This window comes from Octopus sinensis, linkage group LG27 (genome assembly GCF_006345805.1).
Source record: "Octopus sinensis linkage group LG27, ASM634580v1, whole genome shotgun sequence".
Classification (NCBI taxonomy): domain Eukaryota; kingdom Metazoa; phylum Mollusca; class Cephalopoda; order Octopoda; family Octopodidae; genus Octopus; species Octopus sinensis.
This window is the reverse complement of record NC_043023.1, coordinates 5406867-5416622: the sequence shown is the minus strand read 5'-3', so window position 1 is coordinate 5416622 and position 9756 is coordinate 5406867.

The window sequence follows — 9756 nt, the reverse complement described above, 5'->3', positions numbered from 1 at the left end:
TTTGGTACGATCGTTTCGTACTACATCATTTTATTAAATGTTGTAAGTATTACAACAGTTTTAAAATGCTGAGCACTCATCAGCCAATTATAGAGGTTTTCCATTAATACATAATTTTCATATCAAGTGATAACATTATAGAGAAGGTAGATATATAGACAAAGATGTGGATTTAAATTTTAAGAACACTTGAGGTAGTGGAGCCCATCAACTGACTGTCTAAGATTTGGTTGATCCAAACTACTGTGAGAGGGAAGAATAAGTTGAAGGAGACAATAAAGATATTCTAATTATAGAAATGAGGTAAAGCGGGTTTCATAGTTCCATATAAGGAATTTTTGTGGAAGACAGCACAAAAATTCCTTATATGGTAGTCAACCGCAGGATTTACTCTTTGTAAGCCTAGTACTTATTCTATCGGTGTGTTTTGCTAAACGGCTACATTACGGGGACGTAAGCACAGCAACATCGGTTGTCAAGTGATGGTGTAGATACAAACACAGACACACATATATATACATATGTATGTATCTATGCATGTGTGTGTGTATCTTTGTGTCTGTATTTGTATCCCCATCACCGCTTGACAACCAGAGTTGTATGCATGTTCTCGTAACCTTGCAGTTCGACAATAGAGACCGATAGAATAAGTACCAGGCTCAGCAAATGAATATGTACTGGGGTCGATTCGTTCGACTAAAAATTCAAGGCGGTGCTCCAGCGTGGCCATACTGTAATGATTGAAGCAAGTAAAAGAGATAATATACGTGTATGTATGTGTGGAGGCGCGTGGCTTAGTGGTTAGTGTGTCAGCATCATGATTGTAAGATTGTGGTTTCGATTCCTGGACCGGGCGACGCGTTGTGTTCTTGAGCAAAACACTTCATTTCACGTTGCTCCAATCCACTCAGCTGTCAAAAATGAGTAACACTGTGATGGACTGGCATCCCGTCCAGCTGGGGAACACATAAGCCATAGAAACCGGGAAATCAGGACCATGAGCCTGGCTAGGCTTTAAAAGGGCGTATTTATTTTATTTTATGTATGTATGTATGTATGTATGTATGTATGTATGTATGTATGTATCTATGTATGTGTGTATGTATGTATGCATCTATCTATCTGTGTGTGTTCCCACTACCACTCGATAACTGGTGTTGGTGTGTTTATATCCCCATAGCCTTGTGGCTCGGCAAAAAAAAAGACACTGATAAAATAAGTACTAGATATAAAAAATAAGTCCTGGGGTCGATTTGTTCAACTAAAACCCGTGAAGGCAATGCTCCAGTATGGCTGCGGTCCAATGACTGAAATGAGATAAAAAAAAATTTCAGATAAATAAACCATTAATATTTAGTACCATAAATCCTCGAGTATTGTCCGCCCTTGGGTATAATACGCAAGGGATTTTTAGTGGGCTGTACCTCTGAAAAACCTAAACCTTGTGTATAATACGCACCCCTTCTTTAACTTGAGTCAAGGAGGTCTATATAACGTCCTTGGTTTGTAAAAATGTATACGGTAACGTCCTTTATTATTATTGTATATATAACATAATGCAAACGTGTAGCTTTTTTGTGCATTTTGTTTGCAGAAAATAAAGAAATAACAGTAATAACGTTTAATAAATGTTGCTAACTGCAAGTTATGGATGATTCTTTTATGACTTCATTGCTTTCAGGCTTAGCTTAAGGTATTTTCACGCCCGACATCACAAAATGCGTCTGAATAAACATTGCCGGACAGCAAATAGAGACTAGGACATTGCTTAGAAAATAATTTTCATTTTTAACCTCGTAAATAATACGCACAAGGGATTCTGACCTTTAAATTTTGTGAAAAAAGTGCGGATTATACTCGAGGATTTACGGTATATGAATAATACGCTTTCAGACATGCTTTTATAATTTGGGTGTTTGTTAACAAGCTGATGGGAGGTAACTCTATAATTTAAATAATTGAGTAATACAGTAGTTATGACCCTTCATCTATAGAAAAGAACTTTTATTCTTTTCTTACATCTTCCTTTTCCATTTTTATCCCTGTAAACTTTTATAAAGGAAAAAACGATCTTTTTCATCGCATGTAACATCGCCAGTCTTCAGCGACAACTGATATACAAATTGTATATCATATGGAGTTGGTTATAGTAAGCACAAACATACATAGTTCCCAAATACATAATTTCGCGTTCAACCCCACTGTGTGGGACCTTGGCCGAGTCTGTTTTACTGTAATTTCAGCCGACCAAGATCATTCGAAATAAGATGTTACTACTGTTAGTACCGTAAAGGCGCAATGGTCCAGTCGTTAGGGCAGCGGACTCGCGGTTGGAGTATCGTGGTTTCGATTCCCAGACTGAGTGTTGTGTGTGTTTATTGAGCGAAAATACCTAAAGTTCCACGAGGTTCCGGCAAGGGGTGGTGTGACCCCTGTCGTACTCTTTCACTCATTCCTTCTTCCTGTTTCTTGAGTAACGCTGCGATGGACTGGCGTCCCGTCCAGCTGGGGGGAACTCATACGCCACAGAAACCGGGAAACCGGGCCCATGAGCCTGGCTAGGCTTTAAAATAGCACATAAGTAAGTAAATAAATAAATATATTGTTAATACCATCTATGGCAAATATTTTAAATTGATAATATTAACAGCAGTAATACAGGCAGTTCACAGGTTTAATAGCAATATAAAATTAGCACGAAGCCTTAAGGGTGCAGTGAGTATCAACCTAATTAGAAATGAGAGCTAAAGTCTCAATTCAACAACCAGAAGGCTCCAAAATAATAAAAAATAACAGTATGCGAGGAAATGGACAAAGGGGATCTTTTCACTTTGACCGGCAGATTTAAAAAATCATTTTTTGTAATTAAACACTTTTAAACTTCGTATACTGGTAGAATGTGTCACATAAAACATCTTTTTCTCTTGGCGTTCTTCAGAAAATTATGTAGTTTGTAAGCTATTTGTTATTAAATTTCTTGTATTTCGGCAATTTCAACCAATCAATGACGTCATATAGATGACGTGCAACATCTATATTCCTCCCCATGCCTGTCATCTCTTATGTCCCTGCCGTAAGGCTTTACTTCCACACACGCCAGCTTAATTTAATTCGTCCTTAGTCGAAAGACACCTGTTGTTATGTCCTGTTATTTGTAATTGTGTAACATTTCTCTTTTTTTTTTTCCATCCTTGTTTTTGTATACATTTGCTGCTTTACTTCAAGGAATCTAGTGCTCTTAGCTTAGTTTTTCCTTGAGTCTGGCCATATTGGAGCAATCTCGAGTATAACCAGCCGAAATTGCGACGATAATCTGGAATTCGACTGAGGAAAGAAAACTTCGGATGACTCGACCGTGTTTTTTCTTGTCCCTCTTTTGTATCATCTGTCTGGATGTTTTGTTGTTCCTTTTTTGTATCATCTAGCTGTCTGGATGTTTGTGTTCTTGACCCATTTTTTGCATTCCTTTTTATATACATATGGCGGCGTACATACACTTTGGTCTCTGACACACACACACACAACACACACACACACACACACACACACACAACACTAAAACTCTAGGGATGTTGGTGTGTAACTGAAATTTCTCAGAAACAATACATTTTATCTTCATTTTTTTTTACATATTTATTTTCATACTTAACTTCAGCAGTACAGTACAAATCTTTGTGACATTTGGACCTCTATTTAAACGGTGAAACACAATTTTTGGTATTTCTTGATGAAAAAATACATGACTTCCGTGATGTTAACACATACAGAATACACTCACATATAACGAATGTCATGGCTTGTCAATCAGCAAAACACACATCCGCTATCTGTGACATATACACACACATAGTTTTCACTCTCTTTTTTAAAGAGAAAAACTGTTGACTTTTGACATACACAGTATTTTAATCATTTAGAAATAATTTTAACTAAATGTGGTTTCATCATTCGAAGTTCGTCAATTTCCGTAAACAAAAAAATTAGGTGCAGGAGTGGCTGTGTGGTAAGTAGCTTGCTTGCCAACCACATGCTTCTGGGTTCAGTCCCACTGCATGGCACCTTGGACAAGTGTCTTCTACTATAGCCTCGGGTCAACCAAAGCCTTGTGAGTGGATTTGGTAGACGGAAACTGAAAGAAGCCCGTCGTATATGCGCGCGCGCGCGCGCGTGTGTGTGTTTGTGTGTACGTGTAAGTTTGCTTCTCCCCCACCATCACTTGACAACCAATGCTGGTGTGTTAACGTCCCCGTAACTTAGCGGTTCGGCAAAGGACACCGACAGAATAAGTACTAGGCTTAGAAAGAATAAGTCCTGGGGTCAATTTGTTTGACTAAAGGCGGTGCTCCAGCATGGCCACAGTCAAATGACTGAAACAAGTAAAAGAATAAAAGAATTGACTTTCGTTTTAAAGTGAAAGCGAGGAGGACGTGAAAGATGTATGTGGGATGGAAGCCTGCTCGTGAAATTAACGTGTAAGTGGCTGAGCACTCCACAGACACGTGTACCCTTAACGTAGTTCTCGGGGATATTCAGCGTGACACAGAGAGTGACAAGGCCGGCCCTTTGAAATACAGGTACAACAGAAACAGGAAGTAAGAGTGAGAGAAAGTTGTGGTGAAAGCGTACAGCAGGGATCACCACCCCCAGCCGGGGCCTCGTAGAGCTCTGGGTGTTTTCGCTCAATAAACACTCACAACGCCCGGTCTGGGAATCGAAACCACGATCCTATGACAGCGAGTCCGCTGCCCTAACCACTGGGCCATTGCGCCTCCACGTATGTACGTGTGTATGAAATGGACATGAGGTGTGTGTGAGAGAGAGAGAGAGAGAGAGAGAGAGAGAGAGAGAGAGAAAGAGAGGGAGAGGAAAAGAGAGAGAAAAAGAAACAGAGAGAGAGTGACTCAAGGGGTGTGTCGTCATATATACGTACATACACCAATACATATGCGTACATCTTTTCTGTATGTATGTGTGTGTGTGTGTGTGAAAGAGAGAGAGAGAGAGGGGGAGAGAGGGAGAGTGTGAGTAAGTGGACGTTTGTGTTCTCATGTTCTCATGTCTAAGTAGCACTCTCTCTCTCTCTCTCTCTCTCTCTCTCTCTCTCTCTCTCTCTCTCTCTCTGCCCCTGTCTCTCACACACACGCACCTGCAAGTTCATTCAACTTTCACTTTCTCCTCTCTTTCACTTTAAAATAAAAGTAACTGGTGATTTTCAGGATAAAAATTGTTTTAAAAATAACTTTCTACTCATGTAAATTGATTGCTATTGTTTGGATAGTTCCAATTAAATATATATATATATGACAGATATATATAAATGACAGAAGCATGTAAAAGAAAAAGAGTATATATATATATATATATATATATATATATATATATATATATATATATATATATATATATATACTCTTTTTTTTACTTGTTTCTGTCATTTGACTGTGGCCATGCTGGAGCACCGCCTTTAGTCGAACAAATCGACCCTAGTACTTATTCTATCGGTGTATTTTGCCGAATCGCTAAGTTATGGGGACGTAAACACACCAGCATCGGTTGTCAAGCGATGTTGGGGAACAAACAAACACACACACACACACACACATATGTTTTTATATATAATATATATATACGACGGGCTTCTTTCAGTTTCTGTCTACCAAATCCACTGACAAGGTTTTGGTCGGCCTGAGGCTATAGTAGAAGACACTTGCCCAAGGTGCCATGCAGTGGGACTGAACCCGGAACCATGTGGTTCGTAAGCAAGCTACTTACCACACAGCCACATATACATACATACACACACACACGAACATACATAGGCATTCCTAGTGAGTAAGATGGTTTAGATGGTATCACTAATTGTGATTTCATGACGCACTTCGTGACATGATCTGTCACACTTTTGAAAACCAACACACAATACAATCACGTACACACACACACACACACATACACACAGAGGATTGTATAGATACACAAAAACAAAGGGCAGTTAACTTTGACACCAGGATAGGCGATAGCAATAGTGATAGTGGTAATGTTGCGGCGGATGGATGGGCGCATGTATGTAGGGTGAGGGGAGATTTTATGGAATGGAGGGTGAAGTCGCATATCTATGTGTGTGTGTGAATTTCAAGTCCTCCAGCCGCTCCTCATAGATTTTCCTTGAAATGGAAAATAAAAAAGTTTCATTTTTAATTCGTAGGAGTGGCTGTGTGGTAAGTAGAATGCTTACCAACCACATGGTTCCGGGTTCAGTCCCACTGCGTGGCACCTTGGGCAAATGTCTTCTACTATAGCCTCAGGCCGACCAAAGCCTTGTGAGTGGATTTGGTAAACGGAAACTGAAAGAAGCCCGTCATATATATGTATATGTATATATATATATACATGTAGGCGCAGGAGTGGCTGTGTGGTAAGTAGCTTGCTAACCAACCACACGGTTGCGGGTTCAGTCCACTGCGTGGCATCTTGGGCAAGTGTCTTCTGCTATAGCCCCGGGCCGACCATGCCTTGTGAGTGGATTTGGTAGACGGAAACTGAAAGAAGCCTGTCGTATATATGTATATATATGTATATGTGTGTGTGTTTGTGTGTCTGTGTTTGTCCCCCTAGCATTGCTTGACAACCGATGCTGGTGTGTTTAGGTCCCCGTCACTTAGCGGTTCGGCAAAAAGAGACCGATAAAATAAGTACTAAAAGGTGGTGCTCCAGCATGGCCGCAGTCAAATGACTGAAACAAGTAAAAGAGTAAAAAAGAGAGTAAAGAGTATATATATATGTGTGTTTGTGTGTCTGTGTTTGTCCCTCCAACATCGCTTGACAACAGATGCTGGTGTGTTAATAGATGAAGGATAACATTACTTCATTACAAAAAACCATAATCATCAGATGAAACGTAATTTTACAAACAAAAGAATATCCCAAGAATATGGCGGAGACGTGGCTGAAGTCTGTCGAGGCTGACCATGAAATGGGAGAATGACCGACAAGATTGGCCGTTGTGGGCATTAAGGGGTGAGGTTAGGTTAAGAATATAGTTTGTAAAAGAGTTTATATGATATTTAAGTTCAGTGACCCGGGTGAAATAAGAGTCTGCTAGACTGGTTCTTTGATAGGCTAGAGATGGGGTGTAGGTGATATTTTATTATATGAGGTTTAGAGAAGTGGGTTCTTACAATTTTGATCCATAGAGTATATTGGCCAAAATTCTGGGGTAGGTGACCAGGTCTTTCCCCAGGCCAGAGCCGTTTAGCCAGCATACTCATCATATGCCGTTGCCACCCCAAGCACCACGGTGAGGAGAACGGTTGGACTTTGAAGGACATTAAAGAAAGCTGACCAGAAGATAATTAATGCATTCGAGCTTTGGTGTTGGAGAAGACTTTTGTGGATTCCATGGACAGCGAGGCCCACCAATGGAGAAGTTCTTAACCAGATCAAGCTGAATCTGTCGCTGGAAGCTAGGATCAGCAAGCATAGATAGGTATATTTTGGTCATATTATGCGGAGAAAATCCCTGGAGAAGGACATCATGCTCGGAATGGTCAGTGACAAGAGAGGAAGAGGCTGACCAAGAACCCACTGGCTTGACACCATCAAGAGTGATACCGGAATGGACATAGCCAATCTGAAAGAAGCGACCCAGAATAGAATTGGCTGGAGAACACTGATCCATCGAATAACCGAGAGTCAACTTTGACTGAGCGGATAGAGAGAGAGACAGAGAGAGAGAAAGAGAGACAGACAGATAGATAGATAGATAGATAGATAGATAGATAGATAGATAGATAGATAGATAGATAGATAGATAGATAGGGAAGTGGGTAGCTGAGAGAGGATCGAACATAAAGTAAGGATAAAGAAAGTAAAAAGTGAAGAAATATAAATGCATAAATGAAACCAATTAGGCATAGGGTTAGGGTTAGGGAGGAGGGCAGAGATACATAGATTGATGGCGGCGAGCTGGCGGAAACGTTAGCACGCCGGGCGAAATGCCTAGCGGTATTTCGTCTGCGTTACGTTGTGAGTTCAAATTCCGCCGAGGTCGACTTTGCCTTTCATCCTTTCGGGGTCGATAAATTAAGTACCAGTTACGCACTGGGGTCGATGTAATCGACTTAATACCTATGTCTGTCCTTGTTTGTCCCCTCTGTGTTTAGCCCCTTGTGGGTAATAAAGAAATGGGTATGCCCGTCGTACATACGCGTGCACACACACACACGTATGTATATATATATATATATATATAATGTGTGTGTGTGTGTGTGTGTGTGTGTGTATATGTATTTGCATGTGTTTGTGTTCGTCCTCCCCCACCATCGATTGACAACCGATGCTGGTGTGTTTATGTTCCCGTAACTTCGTGGAGGCGCGTGGCTTAGTGGTTAGGGTGTCAGTATCATGATCGTAAGATTGTGGTTTCGATTCCTGGATCAGGCGACGCGTTGTGTTCTTGAGCATTTCACGTTGCTCCAGTCCACTCAGCTGGCAAAAATGAGTAAAGCTTTGATGGACTGGCATCCCGTCCAGCTGGGGAACAGATATGCCATTGAAACCGGGAAACTGGGTCCATGAGCCTGACTAGGCTTTAAAAGGGCGCATTTATTTATTATTTGTTATTAAATTATCAGTTCAGCAAAAGAGATTCGATAGAATAAGTACTAGGCTTACAAAGAATAAGTCCTGGGGTTGATTTCTTCGACTAAAGCCCTTTAAGTGGCGGTGCTCCAGCATGGCCACAGTCAAATGACTGAAACAAATAAAAGAATAAAAGTATATTGCCCAACCCATTTCCCCCTTGGTTACCAAGGCGCCGGAGTGGCTGTGTGATAAGTAGCTTGCTTACCAACCACATGGTTCCGGGTTCATTACGTGGGCACCTTGAGACCGACCAAAAACTTGAGTAGATTTAGTAGACGGAAATGAAAGACGCCCGTCGTATATATATATACATATATATATATATAATATATATATATATATATATATTATATAATATATATATATATATATATGGTGTGTGGTGTGTGTGGGTGTGGTGTGTGTGTGTATATTATATATATATGTGTGTGTATATATATATATGCATATATATATATGTATATATATATATATATATATATATAATAGTTATATATATATATATGTATGTATATAGGTGATATATATATATATATATATATAATATATTATATATATATAATATAATATATATGTGGTGTGTTGGTGTGTATAGTATAGGTATATAGGTGATATATATATATATATATATATATATATATATATATAATCAAAAATAAGCAACAAGAATGATTCCGGTAATTTGGTACAATTGTTTCATACTGCAACATTTTATTAAAAGGTGTAAATATTACAGCAGGTTTAAGATGCTGAGTACTCTTCAGTCAATTTATATAGGTTTTCCAATAATATATGATTTGAAAGCTTTTATATTATTGGAAAACCTATATAATTGGCTGAAGAGTACTCAGCATCTTAAATCAGCTGTAATATTTACAGCTTTTAATAAAATGTTGTAGTATGAAACAATTGTACCATTTACCGGAATCATTCTTGTTGCTTATTTTTTATTATAATCACCCCGCAAATTTTTATGGGTAACACCATACGAAATTCTAGTGCATCTAAATTAAGTGCCATATTCTTGTTGCTGATCTTATATATATATATATCATCATCATCATCATCATCATCTCATTTAGCGTCCGTTTTCCATGCTAGCATGGGTTGGGA